The following is a 14,960-nucleotide window of genomic DNA, read 5'->3' on the forward strand; positions in this document are numbered from 1 at the left end:
TACATTTCAGGGCTGATAGTTCAAACATAAGACACTTTTCTTCCAATGCGCTTCCCCACAATCTCTCATGTAGGCATGTCTGGAATGCAGTTAATTGTAAGGGAGCAAATGATGCAGACAGGTTTGACAGAGGAAAGGAATGGAGAACTCCAAACTTTTGTGCAAACTTCTTTTAAAGACTATTTTGAGCTCTACCGCCAGCATTCCAGAATGAGAACTTGGAGATTTTCAAATAAACTGACTAGAGTTTCAACACACTGTGTTTATCAAAGGGTTTGGATCAGGAAAGTCCTAAGGCAGTGGGGGTAAACCTTTTGGGCAAGCATGCCACAAATCAGCATGGCAACCTCCCCAGGATGCCAGTCTGATCCCCTTCTACTTCCCCATCTGCTGCTCTGCTCTGCTTCCCATTTCCTTCCCTGTGCTCCCTGCCTGATCTACTACTTTGCTTTCTACTCCCTGACCTCTCCCTGATCTGCTGCCTTGCTACCCCCTACTCTAAGGCTGAATAAAATGAACATCCATCAACAAAAAAACGAGGAGGAAGATGTTGAAGTTAAGTGCTGTGATAAGCAATTGCTTTGAAAAAAGTAAACATAAACCGTGTATGTGCTTGACAAAGTAAGAGACAATTAATCCAAATGTACCTGGCATTATTTTGCTGGGAACATAAAGGTGTGACCTTTACCATCTCTACTATGTGGCTGGCATTGGGCAATAATTTTTCTATGAGTAATATCATGGAATGTGACTGTAATAGCCTGCTGATTAAACACCATAGTGAAGTGTAATGATTACGGTAGAAATCTCTCTCAAAAATAGAGATATTAAAGGGCTAGAGAACATCTGACAATTTTGAAACGCAGATCTGATCTGTTGCTGCCCTGCAGTTAGCTATCCCCCACATACCACAAGACACACCTGACAGTGCCAACCCATATCTTGCATATCAGCGAGCCTGACTGTCAAGTGAAGCCTGACTGAATATGCAAGCTACAATTACTCAAAAGAGAACACTAGAGATGGTGTAGAGGGTTCACCTGAAAAAAAAGCCGTCTCAAGTTTGCCGCTGCTCCCAATGAGACGTCTCTTAAAACAATCCCAGTTTTAATCAACTCCTGTACAAAAAACAAATTCCATCAAAACATGGTATGCAATCAGCCTCAGCAGTTTGAGTTGAGCTACTTGGTAGGTATAGTTACAGATAAAGTTGTAGTTATAGTTAGGCAGATAAAGTTCTTTGGGTAAATTCAATACCTTTTATAAGACCAACTAAATTTTAATAAAAGATATTGGATTTACCCTATAAAATAAAATATCTAATAAAGATGTTGGATTTACCCAAAGAACCTTGTCTGCCTATGTCCTTAGACCAACATGGCTATAACCTATACCCCTGAAACTTGGTAGGTATTATGTGCCCCATGACCGGTTAGCACAAGGAAATGGGTGGCAGAATAACTGCTTTATGGGAAGCCTTCTTGCATAACTTTGCATAGTTTCACATGTGCCCTGAGACAGATCAGTGTCAATCCACTGAAAGCATGTCACCTGGAAAAGCATATGCCTTTCAGAATGAGTTAGTCTCTAAAGGTGCCACTCTGCCCTGCCTTCTTCCTGACTTTGGACTAACAGTTAACTACCTCTCTCTCAAGCCATCAACTGTTCATGTTTGATCAGGGTAATTATAAACTTGCAATGACGACTCTTTACATTGTATGGCATGATACAATGCTTGCGTTTTCCCATCGTATCTTCCAGACTTAAGTGATTATGTGAGAGTCTTTTATAAGTTTCTAGACATTATGTTTGAGTGTAAAGAAGTTTGAAAATGTGGCTCCTTTACATACTAGAAACTTGAAGACTAGATAGAGCATGTGCATATGGCACACATGTAAGAATCTTATAGTTTTGGGGGACCTGCTGCAGAACTTGAATGTGAGAGAAACTGGAACTGCAAAACCAACCTGAGTCGTGTCCTCTTTAAACTCAAGATGTAAGGCAGACAACCATCTGGAATTTATTTAACACCTCCAGCCAGGACAATCAACAACAAAAACAAAAACCACAGGGCTCTACAGTGGGAAGAATGCTTGTTTGGAAATCAGATACACAGTTGGGGCTGGAGACAATTGTATGCATATTCCTTCAAAAGACCTTAAAATAGAACAGGAAAAACACACCAAAGCTATTTACCCAAAGCAATAAACAGCACCCTGAATGAATCAGGGGAACAAAGAACGTGTCATAAGACATTTCATGTCCTATTTGGTGGGTAGATCTGACCTCTTGTCAGTGAAGGACATGGGGTGACAGACCAAAGTATCCAAAACAATACAACAGAGGGACCCCAGAGAGGTATGAGAAGAGAAGAGAGAATATCTGACTGCCTGCCTGATACCTGGGGCAAGTCTGAAAGTCCAGGAAACATTTACTAAAGTGTTTCCCACTCAAGAAAGAGAGAAGGAAATTGAAGGGCTAAACGGGAAGATGGGGGAACCCAGGTCTGGTCTGTCCATTTTATGTATTTTCCTGCAAGTTGCACATCCAGACTCACAGATGCTGAAATTTTATTCGTAACTTGGGGCCAAGTAGCCTAGCCCTCCTCTAATAGGCAGAATGCAAAAAAAGGAAAGAATGATTTTCCAATGGCAGATCCAACTCCAGCCTTGTTCACTTGTTTACCAGGGGCCATAAGCTGTCTGGAATGGTTTATAAACCAGAGACCTCTAATGGTCTAATGCAAGCAAGCATATCATATCTATAAGGTTTAAGGTGGATGCAACCTTCACAATCCAGAAAGTGCTTAATGATCTGAAATTCAGTAATCGTACTAGAATGGGCATTAAGGAGCTCTCCCATTTGATTTATACCAGAATCCCAACCAAGCAACTCGAGGAGTTTGCTCAACAACTAAGCTAGTTTCTACATCTATTCTAGCCATTTGGCAGTGCACTAAAATAAGACATCCATCATATAGATTAGAAGCTCAATTGCAATAATGAAATTCACACTCTGAGCTGAACCAACTTATACAAAAGGATTTTTATCCATTATCTAAGTTTCTTTTCTTTTTACCAGTAACTTGCAGGAGTTACAGCTCTGCACTACCAGATGCTGCCAAAAACCAGTGCAGGAAAAAAACCCCAAATGTTCTTTAAGAAAGTTAAAGCCTTAATAGTGGCAATGCTTTTTAAGGAGGCATGTACATCTTCAAGTGAAACAGCTGTTGCAAAATACAGGGATATGAGGAAAGCAGTCATGCTTGCAGAAAAGAAAGCCCAAAAGACAGCAAAGTCTAGCTAATTACTAGTTTCCCCACCTGGTGAGTGTCACCAGTATTGGTACTGGATTCCCGGGCCAGGCTGATACCTTCAACTTTTGCCAGTAACAGCTATGATAAGGTGAGAACTGTGATAGACATGGTTATGCCCACAAACAGTGTGGGTGCCATTATACACTCCTATAGTTTTGCTAGTGTAGCTCAAGTAAAGGAAGAAAGCTATTTTTTTTTTTGCCAGTAAAAGCTACCCCCACACTAAGACACTACTGGCATAGTGCACTGCTAAATCTATAATAACAAAAGCCCTTCAAGCACATCCCAGGCCTCAGTCAGGTCCTCAGCTGGAGCAAAATCACAGTCAGTAACACTGATTTATCTCAGCTGTGGATTGGGCCCAGCAGTTTGCTGGCAAGAAATTCCAGGACACAGAATATGTGCTGTACTTCAAGGGACTGAGTGGAGGAGCTGTGCTGATCCCAGTATTCAACCAGAACCTCAACACTCTTGTCCCACTGTGGGGCATATGATACTCTTCAGCCTCAATCAATAAGCACTGCCTCACAGTCAGTTTCTGGAGGATGCCGTCTATGGCAGGAGTGGGAGTGAGACAAAAATCATCTCTATCCTGTAGAGGTTTAGGTTGTAGCCGTGTTGGTCTAAGGCCATAGGCAGACAAGGTTCCTTGGGTGAATTTGATATCTTTTATTAGACCAACCCAAATGGTTGGTCATCTCTATCCTGTAGGGATTTAGGGTTAGTAAACAGTATGAAAAATCTGTCAGGTTAGGTACACTGGCAATCCCCCCTAGCAGAGCTACATCTTATACCAACAAATGTTTTTCTCAGTCACCCATCCATCGTGTAGATCTCTCTACATCTAAAACCATAAAATTATTCTGGATTGTTTTTAAACAAGGCTGTTGTTTGTAGCAGAGGTGCTGAAATACTGATGTTGCCAGACTCCACACGCTCAGTAAAACTCTGTATCAATATGCTATAGTATAAAGCATCTGCTGCTTACATTGTATGCTCATTAAACAAGGACCAATAAATACTCTTACATTTTTCTTGGTAGTTCCAGATCCTGCTGAATACATTTTAATCTACCATATCAGTAAGATTTTACAGTTCAGCTCCCACTGTGTTGAAACATCCTTGCACATACTTCACTCCGGTCCACTGCTTGAATCTGAAGTCCACCTTGCTCCTGTATATGGGAGTTTTTAAAATCAGATTTCTCTGAAATTAGCAAGAGAAACACATACAGATCTTCAATAATGAAGCCATCTCCCTGCCAGTGTATGAGTGTCCTGCAGACAAAATACTGTCCAGGCAGAATAGCATAGGCTACTCAACTGGCAATCAAGAAAGTGGGTTCTGTCCTTGGCTCTGGCACATACTGGTAGAATAACCTTGGACAAGTCACCTTGCCCCTCTGTGCCTCTGCTTCTCCATCTGTCCTTTGCTGTCACTTGGCTTGTGAACTCTCGTGCAGTGAACCTTTTGCTAGGTTGAGGCTAGTAAAATGTGGCCCTGGCCTCTCTTAGAGTGTCTAACCACTTCTGTACATATAGGAGGCTATCAAATAAAAAGCAGGCTGACTATATTATTATATTTCACAAGACAAATAACACCTACACCAAAATTACTTGGTGAGGTGGAAAATTCAAGAGCAGCTTTTTATTGGACTTCCTCATAGGCCTGGAATGTGATTCAAATGTCTGTTCTGAAACGAGAGGCCCTCCAGTGCTTCATTTTACCAGCAACTCTATGTTCGTATTCTTAAAAGGTCAAAGATGTCATAGGCCACCTGGGACAGATGCTATGGATGGCTAGTGGCAATCAGGGCAGAGCCATTTTAATCATCATACACTTATTCCGAGCAGACCATAAATTGGCATCTACTTGCAGTCTGCTTAAAATTCCCTTAACACACCTCACAGCCTGGAAAGAGACGAATCCACATAGCTCAACAGCTAGGAAAAAAGACAAGTCTCCATTAAAGAACATCCCTTTCTGTCACCAAATACCCGATGGGGACTAAAGCCAAAATAGGAACTTAATTCTCTGGTCCCCAGTAACTAGGAGGGAAAGAGCAATTTGCACAAAGGACTTTACCATTTACAAAAAACTTCTCTCCCACCACTCTCCCACTCCAAACTTTTCTTGGTACCTCCTAACCAGATGTGCCAAAAGGCATCATTCTGTGATGTTACAAGCACTGTCAATGACAATGAAACCTTTGTTTCCAATATCACAAACTCTGATGAAGCACTCCTGCTCCCTTCAGCTCTCACCCCCACCGTATCAGCATATCTCAAACATTAATTAATTTAGCTTTAGCCTTTTCTTGTGAGGTAGACAAGAATTATCCCCATGTTTTCAGGGAAACTAGGACAGAGAGAGAAAAAAAACTGATTTGTTGAATGTTGATTTGAGTGACTTGATCAAGGTCACATTGGCAAGTACATGGCATCTTGACCAAAACAGTAACTTTGTGGGCACTGATATAGCTATACAGTTTCATTGCAAACATGGACCAGTACACAGCAGACAAGATATTCCAGGTACTTCACCTTTGGCTTGTCTTTTCTCCATGACCATATGTTTTTTCCACTAGTGGAAAAGCAGGGGAAGTTCAGAGTTTTCCCCCTTCAACCTGCTTCTGAGAGGGTGCCCTTAAAAAGGTTACAGAAGGAGAAACAAAGATCTTCTGCAGTCCAGCACAGCAGGTATAATATCATATAGAATCACAAGCTACCACAGGCCTTCCATTTAAAAGAAAGGCAAGAACTATGCTACAGATGCAAACAAGCTTCCACACACAGCTTGGGCCCCAACTTTGTCTCCTTTGCATGCCATGGACTACATTCAAGTCTGCAAGTCTATGCAGCAACATCCAGTGGGTTATTAACATGCCCTTAGGAAATGTATTTACTGCAAGAGGCAAAGATTTCTCATCTGGGGGAGGGAGAGAGAGTGATATATCACCATCTTGAGAGAAGCAGAAGAGGCTCACAGGAAGCAGCCACTTTGAAAGCTCCTAAAACTGGCTTACAACTGTCAGTTCTGCTCCTAAGTTGCTTGAGAGTCCCAAAGAGTTGGTTGTCATATGTCACTGCATGGCTCTGGAACAATGCATAATATTCTCCCATCACAAAGATGAACTAAGAACATTCCATTTTTCCTTATTTACTTAGCATGTTCCTTAAAAATGCTGTTTATGGGACAGACAAGTAAAAAATGCTGCTGTTAAGTTCATCATAACGTCCTCAAATAGGAAATGGGTGCATTGCTGCATTATGAAATGAAAATGAACAGACGCACACTGATATTGCCTTATTTTATTTGGTAGTTGTCACAACCCAAGGGTGTGATTTTGTGTGTGCGCGCTTCGGCACTGCTAAATTATTTCCCGCCACGAGGAGCTTTCTTTGCAAGGTGCATTTCTCAGTTGCAAAGAGAAAACCCCGGTGCAAAGAAGTTCCCGCCACCCGCATGCAAATTTGTGTCCCACTATTGGCCAGTTCTAAATTATTCCCTCGTGGCGGCTAGCGATTGGCTCGCTAGCCGTATAAGAGGCTTGAGCGGTTTCCGCTCAAGTTGGAGGACTCCACAACCATCTGGAGGAGGAGGACTTCACGTTTCGTGAAGAACTCTAAGCGCTGCGGAGCCTAACAGACCCAGCGTGTACCTTAAGAAGGCTATAGGGATCTGATCAACCTCTGGCCTCTCCGTGTCACCGAGCGCGATCCCTCGACAAACCCCTTCCCTGCGCGCAAGTTCCATGGAGCCTAGCAAACTTCATGTGAGTGTATCCAGAGCTCTTCTCCGATTTGTTTTCTTCGGTTGACACGACGGGCTCGCGGTTTTAGAGCCTTCAGCTGGATTGGGCTAGAGTTTGTGAGATTAGAACTCTTGTCCGCTCTTCTTTCCTATCTGTAACTGCAACTCAAGCAAGTTTTCCTGCCTGCACGGCAACCATCTACGGTATAAGTAAAATAATCTTTAATCAACCACTATGCGTCCATGCCTAATTCTAGTCCGTTGGCCTGCATTCTCTGACCCGCGTGCCAGGGCTGCTGGCCACAGCCCGCCGCACACCCCCGAGGGTCTCGGACCGCTCCCGGCCCGCACATGGCAACGAGGATGGGATCAGGGGAAGGCACGCTGGAGCTAGAATTAGTTAAGAACTGCCCTTGGCGCAGTGGAAAATGCCAAGTGGAAAACTTTATGGAACTGGAGGCGCATATCGCTTATCACCAGGTGGGCGGAACGGGAGAAAAGTTTATCAGCGGACGTCTTTCGCTGAAGGGAGAAGAGGGAGCTTCTGAAGACGGAGCCCCGAAAGAGAGGGAAGTGTATTTTCACCCCGCGGCATTCGGGTGTATAATGAGTGATGAGCGGGTCCTGTTCAGGCCCCTCGACATTGCGTCCCTCGCCAGAGTCAACCCGGCGGGCGCAGTAAACCCGACCCTCACCCGGGAGTGTGCCCATTGCCTAAGATGCGCTCGGGAGAGTGAAGAACCAGTGCCGATTGACCGGTTCGCTCCCTTTATGCTGGCGTCTAGATTAAGGGGTCGCGAGCTTCCATCCGAGCTCCGCGAAGATCTGGAGACGGAGGAACGCGCCGCGGATGAGAGGGTGGCCCCACAATACGACAAGGGGGGAGTACTAACTGCAACTTTTCGTACTGTAACTGATTTAATGCAAAAGAATTTAAGTTTGAGAGCCCAGCTGCGTATGGCCATTCGAGCGGTCGGGGAGGCAGCTGCGAAAAAGAATCCTGAAACGTCACGACAAGATGGCGCTGAGCAAGAGGGAGACCGCGTGGAAGAACCGGAAGAGAAGGGTGGAGCTTCAGAGGAACCCGCGAGAGTTCGGCCAGCGACCGAACTGTTCCAGTAACCATTCACAGCATAGATAGTTGTCTTGAGGTTTATGGGCGAAAGAACATCGTCGTCCTCTGGATTCTGCTTAACCCAATGGTGAACCAACCCATCAGTAATGTTCTTCGTCAGTTGTCACGACTGCGTATCCTGATGGAGCCAAGATTATCCAGTGATCGGGAACGTTGACACCCGACCGAGGCTCAAGGCGCAAGACATTGCAAATCCGATCTTCCATCATTGCCACAGGGAACACCAGAAGAGCGATACATGTTTGGATTTCTCCTACAGCGTTCTGGACTCAATAAGCGGCAACTTCGGATTTTAGGGGACACAGGCCAATAGCAACTGGCCTATGAGTTAGGTTTCCATTATCTAGAAGAACTAGACGATGACTCCTCGACAATTTCATCTAGTTGAGTGTGCAAGAGAGGGTAGTTCGAGGTAGCAAACACCTGTATTATATGTTTTAGAAATGATAGTGTAGTTCCATGGAAACTTTGTAAATATTTTGATATACGTTAACTTATTTTCTGAGAGTTTTGTTTACAGATCTGGAATTCAGAATGCATGGCGAAGAGAAGCCCCAAGAAGGATAACATCATCGGAAGAAGTGAGGGCCTGATGCGCGAATTCGCCATGATGCCCACTGAAGCCCTGATCGTGCAGTTCTTTGTTATGAATCTGATTATGTGTATATGTATTTGTGTTGGTTATTATTTGATTCGATCCCTGGAGGACGAACTTCTTATGTTAGTTAATTTTGTGTTTACCCGTTTAGTTCAGCGACCCGTGGTAAGAGCTCTCGATAACCTGAGTGATGAGCGTGTGGTATAATTCAGCTGTGCCTTCAGCAAGGGGGGATGTCACAACCCAAGGGTGTGATTTTGTGTGTGCGCACACTTCAGCACTGCTAAATTATTTCCCGCCACGAGGAGCTTTCTTTGCAAGGTGCATTTCTCAGTTGCAAAGAGAAAACCCCGGCGCAAAGAAGTTCCCGCCACCCGCATGCAAATTTGTGTCCCACTATTGGCCAGTTCTAAATTATTCCCTCGTGGCGGCTAGCGATTGGCTTGCTAGCCGTATAAGAGACTTGAGCGGTTTCCGCTCAAGTTGGAGGACTCCACAACCATCTGGAGGAGGAGGACTTTACGTTTCGTGAAGAACTCTAAGCGCTGCGGAGCCTAACGGACCCAGCGTGTACCTTAAGAAGGCTATAGGGGTCTGATCAACCTCTGGCCTCTCCCTGTCGCCGAGCGCGATCCCTCGACAAACCCCTTCCCTGCGCGCAATTTCCATGGAGCCTAGCAAACTTCGTGTGAGTGTATCCAGAGCTCTTCTCCGAGTTGTTTTCTTCGGTTGACATGACGGGCTCGCGGTTTTAGAGCCTTCAGCCGGATTGGGCTAGAGTTCGCGAGATTAGAACTCTTGTCCGCTCTTCTTTCCTATCTGTAACTGCAACTCAAGCAAGTTTTCCTGCCTGCATCGTGACCATCTACGGTGTAAGTAAAATAATCTTTAATCAACCGCTACGCGTCCGTGCCTAATTCTAGTCCGCCGGCCTGCATTCCCCGACCCGCGTGCCAGGGCTGATGGCCACAGCCCGCCGCGCGCCCCCGAGGGCCTCGGACCGCTCCCGGCCTGCACAGTAGTGGCAATCAACACACTTTATATTGGCTAGAGAAGTCTCTGTAGCTAACAGAAGTCAGTTTATGGAGATTACCAATGATACCAGGTGAAGTGCGTAACACTAATTAAAGCAGCAGCAATCCCAACTGATACAAGTTTTAATGTATTGAAAGCAAGAGATATCTGAGGAACATCAACAGTTATAATAGCATCAATGGTAAACTACTAAAAGGCCTATTTTGTTTCATCAGTTTTGCTCACTTTCAAACCTTTAAATGAAAGAGAACCACAGCGTCTAGCAAAAGATAATACAGATGCCATTCTGCATCACTCATAACTTAACAAATGCAGCAATCATATAACACTGTATTAGAACTGGCCAACTTGGAGTATACTGCGGAGAGCCATCAACTTGACAAAAACACAATATTAGTAACAAAAGCACCATGGAAGAATAATAGCCAGTTACAAAGCTGTTTTCATCACATTTCTGGAGCCTGATCCAAAGTCTTGAATAGATTTTTGTATTTTAAACCAGCTTTAAAAGGCCTCAACCTAAATGGCTAGACTGTCAGCTAAGGTAAATCGGCAAAGCTCTGTTCAAAGGATTTGACCCCAAAATGCTAGTGTTTATTGTGCTGAAGATTAGAAAGTCTCTCTATATATATTAAAGATCTTCTGATATGAAGAGACATTGAATCAGGGTAGGAATTTGTCTACGACATTACCGTAGGTAAAAGCTAAGGAAGGGTTTCAGAAAGCACTTAAACATGCTGATTAAAAAAACCTCCTGGAAAGCATATTGTGGGAATCAGTCTTTGTGAATTCTAAGTATACCTACTTTCTATTTAGGTAGGTTGTGCACTCACTGTAAGTTTTGAAAACTGCTTCAGAATTACGGCCACACAGTGGTTCTCATCCATAGAACTCAAAGCTTGTTTGCAAATGGAAGCCAGCATCATTACTTTCATTTTGCAGGCAGAGAAACAGAAACACGAAGAGGGGATTAAATTGCTCAACGTCATATAACAAGTCAGTGTCTGGACTGAGAAAAGAACCCACACAGCCCCTAAATCCCAGCCTGGTGCCCTTTCTTTTTGGGCCAACTGTGCTACCAGAGTTTTCAGATTTAAATAACTGGCATTAAATGTGGAAGTATAAGAAACCCCAGTAGCCACCATCCCACACGTAAAAGCATTCTTTTCTGTGCTGCTTCAGCCCACAGCAAATCTGTTCATACCTTACTGATGCAGCAAGGCATAGGCCCCATCTTGGTAACTCAGAGAGGAAAGAGAAGCAAAGCTAAAACAGCTAATTGCTTAAATGCAGAACAGGGACAGGCTGTAATCACCAACATCACAATTCTTTGCATTTAATGTAGTGGCTTTCAAGTACAAATCTCAAAGCATTTCTACAGCCCATTAATTAAACCTCAGTGCCCCATTACACAGGAGTAAGCAACAGCAACTGAAAGAAACTAACAAACAACACATGGAATTGGTTGCCAAGAGAAACTGGTATACAATACTCCTGTCTCTGCTAATAGATATCCACCTCTCATTTGACAAGCTGCACATGTACTGGGGTAAAATCCCAAGCCCTAGATAATAAGAAAACAATGAAGTTAAATTCCGAGGAATGTGCGTAAGAGTTGTATCCTGCACAAAAGCAGTAAAAAGTAGTAAGAGGTTCATTCCCTGGGGTTATTTTCAATTGAACTAACATTAACCACACACGAGGAGTGGATGGAGATGAGGACACAAACAAACACAAACACAAACTCCTCTTTAATACACATCCTATAAACAAAATCGCATTTACAGTTTTACAGTTCCCAGTGATAGGGAGGTGGGGTGGGGGGGAGGGCTGAGTGTAAGATCCTGTGGAATAAAAATTGCTGCTTTACCATGGTGCTGTCACAGTGTAAAATTGCATCTACATTATTCACAAATTGCATGCGCATTAAATCTAGAACCTCCATTGTGAGGTACTAGAAAATGCTCATGAGCCTGTCTTACTGCACATTAACTAAAGAGCATGGTTTTAAAAGTGCCACTTAATGCTCATCAGCCTATTTTAATGTGCATTAATTAAATAGCATGTTTTTAGTGACATGCTAATGCGCACTAAATTGCATGTGAGGTTCCCCATGTGTTGGACATTAGCCCTGAGAGGAGATATACTAGCAGTTCTGTGCTCCATTACACAAATTGGGGTTTAAGCCTCTTGCGAGAGCCTGATGTAGAAAGCAGGGAAGTCAATGGAAAGGTTTTTTTTCAAAATGTAAAACCAGCAAACAGGCCAAGAGCCTTATTAGTGACATCATAACAAGAGGAGGCTGATGTGGATTTCATTTAGTTTTAAGTAATTTCTAACTGAGTGGTGGTGGGGGGGAAGAACACAGATGTTCCTAATGCCTAACATGAATGTGTGGCATTCATATGTACTGTTGACAAGCACGAGTCTATTGGGCAAGTTGGTATTAGAATACTTAAAGAATAATTAAGGAGAACATGAACTGCCAGACAGGATTTGCCACAGATACTAGCCCAGCACCCCATTTCCAGCAGTATTGAATACCAGTTGGTTCACAGGAAGGTACAGTTATGTTGCATTTGCCCTTAGATAAGCTATACCTGTATTTGTCCTGGAACAGAAATATCCCAGAATTGATGTGTGCATGCATCAACCTTGTGATCAAGGTTTGGTGAGTGGCTGAACACACTGCTGCTTTTTTTGCCTCTGCTTCAATGATGCAATCCAAGGATTACAAAGTGCATCTGAATGGTTATGTCCTGGGATAAACCATTAGTACTGCTTATCTGGTGAACCTTTATAGGATGTATCCCTGGACAATGGACACAGACACATGAATAACTTTGTATTGGGATAAAATGGTTTATTCCGGGACAAATGTGACATCTGTTTGCAGCCGACGGGTTATCCTATTCTCTGGGACAGTTCTCTCCTGCTCCCCTCATAGCTAGTGGTCAGCTTATGCCCCAAGGCAAGGCAAGGCCCTGCCAAAGCCTGTGGTTATTTTTCTTCCTTTAAATCAATGCTAGTAATTATTTTTTTGGAGGTGGGGAGTGGAGGGGAAGAGGAGGTGATGAAAGAAGGTGTTGATGCTACAGGACTTGCAGGCAAATCACAGTCTTTAAATCTGGTATGGGGGGAAAGTATCCTATAAGTCAAATGGCAAGAGCAGTGATAAATGAAACATGCCGAAGCTAATATTCAAGGCACTGGCGACAAGGCAAAGCCTGAGCAAAATTAAGCCCCGTGGGCTGAGGGTTTTCCCTAGGAATGAGTGCATACAGGAGTCAGGGGATCAAACCAGTGGCACCCAAGACCAGAGCTTCTTGGGTCAAAGGGCTTGCTAGAGAAAGAGGCTTTTGTGAGCACGGAAACTTCCTCCCGTTGAACTGTATTAGGGAAACAAGGCTTTGTGCACATTTATTATTAATAAATGGGATCATGTCAGAGGAAACATGTCCCTTACCAATTCCTCCTCCTCCTAACAAACAGCTCAACAAGGCTCCAAATAATTGGCCTAGAGCTCAGGCCATGAAATAACTAGTGTAACATTTTAGTTGCTTGTACTCGTTAGAGGTCATCCTCCTTAAATTGGAACTTGTGGCCATGAATTACTCCATCCCCAGAGAGGCCTACAGCATCTAAATAGATTTCCCACTTACAGAGAGTATTAATTTTCTTGTATTATGTCTCCTTGTGTGTCTCAGAAAAAAAATTCTACTGCTAATTTAACCAGTGAAGTAATCCATCTCCAAATTCACATGTACAGTATTATCCTCTCTCCCCAGTTCTCTCCCACCTCTTTTTAAAAAATAAGAGATAAAAGTGTGTATCCTTTGATTGAGTCAATGGTCAAGTAAAGACCTAACAGTGATTACTTTCAAGATAGCAATAAGAACCCGAGCTCCCCAGTTACAACCCAAGGGTCTAACTAAGTCTCAAGGCTTGCTGCCATCAGTGGACTGACCGCATTGCACTTGGGCGGCGATTGCTGCCAAAATACCTTGGTCAAAGCTTTATAACATACCAGACTCTACAGTAGCTGTGGCTGCAAATCCATAGATATGATCATATCAGTGTTTTCACTGTACATTTTAATGTCTTATAAACTGGGACCTTTAAAAATAAGGTGGTTGAGGACTAAATCACGCAAAAACTAGAACAGCTTTTGTCTTTAGCAGTAGCAACACACCCTCCAACACTCCCTTCTACTCTAAACTTAACTTCAGTGAACCTATTTGACAACAGCTGAGTACCTGGCTTTATAGACAAACTAGAGTGGCTCAAAGAACACCTGCAAAAATAAAGCCGTTTGAACTGGGTGCTGAATAACACAAATTAAAACAAACAAACAAACAAACAAGCACGCATATTACTCTAGATTTCATAGACACTGGGGCTGGAAGGGACCTCGGAAGATCACCGAGTCCAGTCTCCTGCCCCAGGGGCAGGAAGTCAGCTGGGGTCAATGGATCTCAGCAAGATAAACATCCAAATCTTCCTTAAAAGAGTCCAGACTAGGTGCTTGCAGCACCTCTAGAGGCAGTCTATTTCAGGCCTTGGGGGCTCAGACAGTAAAGAAGTTTTTCCTTATGTCCTGCCTAAATTGGTCTTGGAGGAGTTTGTGACCGTTTGACCTTTTCATCCCTCGGGGCGCTCTGGTGAACAGGCGTTCCCCTAGATCCTGATGTACATCCCTTATATACTTATAGGCAGCCACTAAGTCACCCCTGGGCCTGCGCTTTTCCAGGTTGAAGAGTCCCATGGCTCTCAGCTTCTCAACATAAGGCCTGCTCTCCTGCCCTCTGATCATGTGCATGGCTCTCCTCTGGACTCTCTCAAGCTTTTCTACATATTGTATTGATTTCTCTCCTCTCCTGCAATAAATGAAAATTTTCCCATAGTGTGTGTGATAATACCTTTAGCTGGGGTTCTACACATCAGACAATGCACAAGCACATTAAATGGTCCCTGTCTGGCTTACAGTCCAAGTATCCATGCTGCCAACACCTATGAATGCATTGGCAGCAGGGATACTTTTTTTTAGGGGGTGACCATGATCCCAGCTTTCTTGATCCTATTGGAGGTACTTGTATAGCTAACATGAATTTTAGCTCGATTGA

At 43.6% G+C, this 14,960-nt stretch overlaps 1 protein-coding gene across 3 annotated transcripts in view; it reads right to left on the reverse strand.

The window, feature by feature from the left end:
- Positions 1-14,960, reverse strand: part of SH3BP4 (SH3 domain binding protein 4) — a 126,832-nt gene that overhangs the window by 54,154 nt on the left and 57,718 nt on the right. The window contains exon 2 of one of the 3 annotated variants that reach the window (XM_059727166.1): positions 4,345-4,490. The exons of the other annotated variants lie outside the window; for them this stretch is intronic. The gene's annotated coding sequence lies outside the window, so the exon portion shown is untranslated. The remainder of the gene's footprint in view (positions 1-4,344; positions 4,491-14,960) is intronic. 3 annotated transcript variants of the gene reach the window in all.

This window comes from Alligator mississippiensis, chromosome 4 (assembly GCF_030867095.1).
Source record: "Alligator mississippiensis isolate rAllMis1 chromosome 4, rAllMis1, whole genome shotgun sequence".
In the NCBI taxonomy this organism is placed as follows: domain Eukaryota; kingdom Metazoa; phylum Chordata; order Crocodylia; family Alligatoridae; genus Alligator; species Alligator mississippiensis.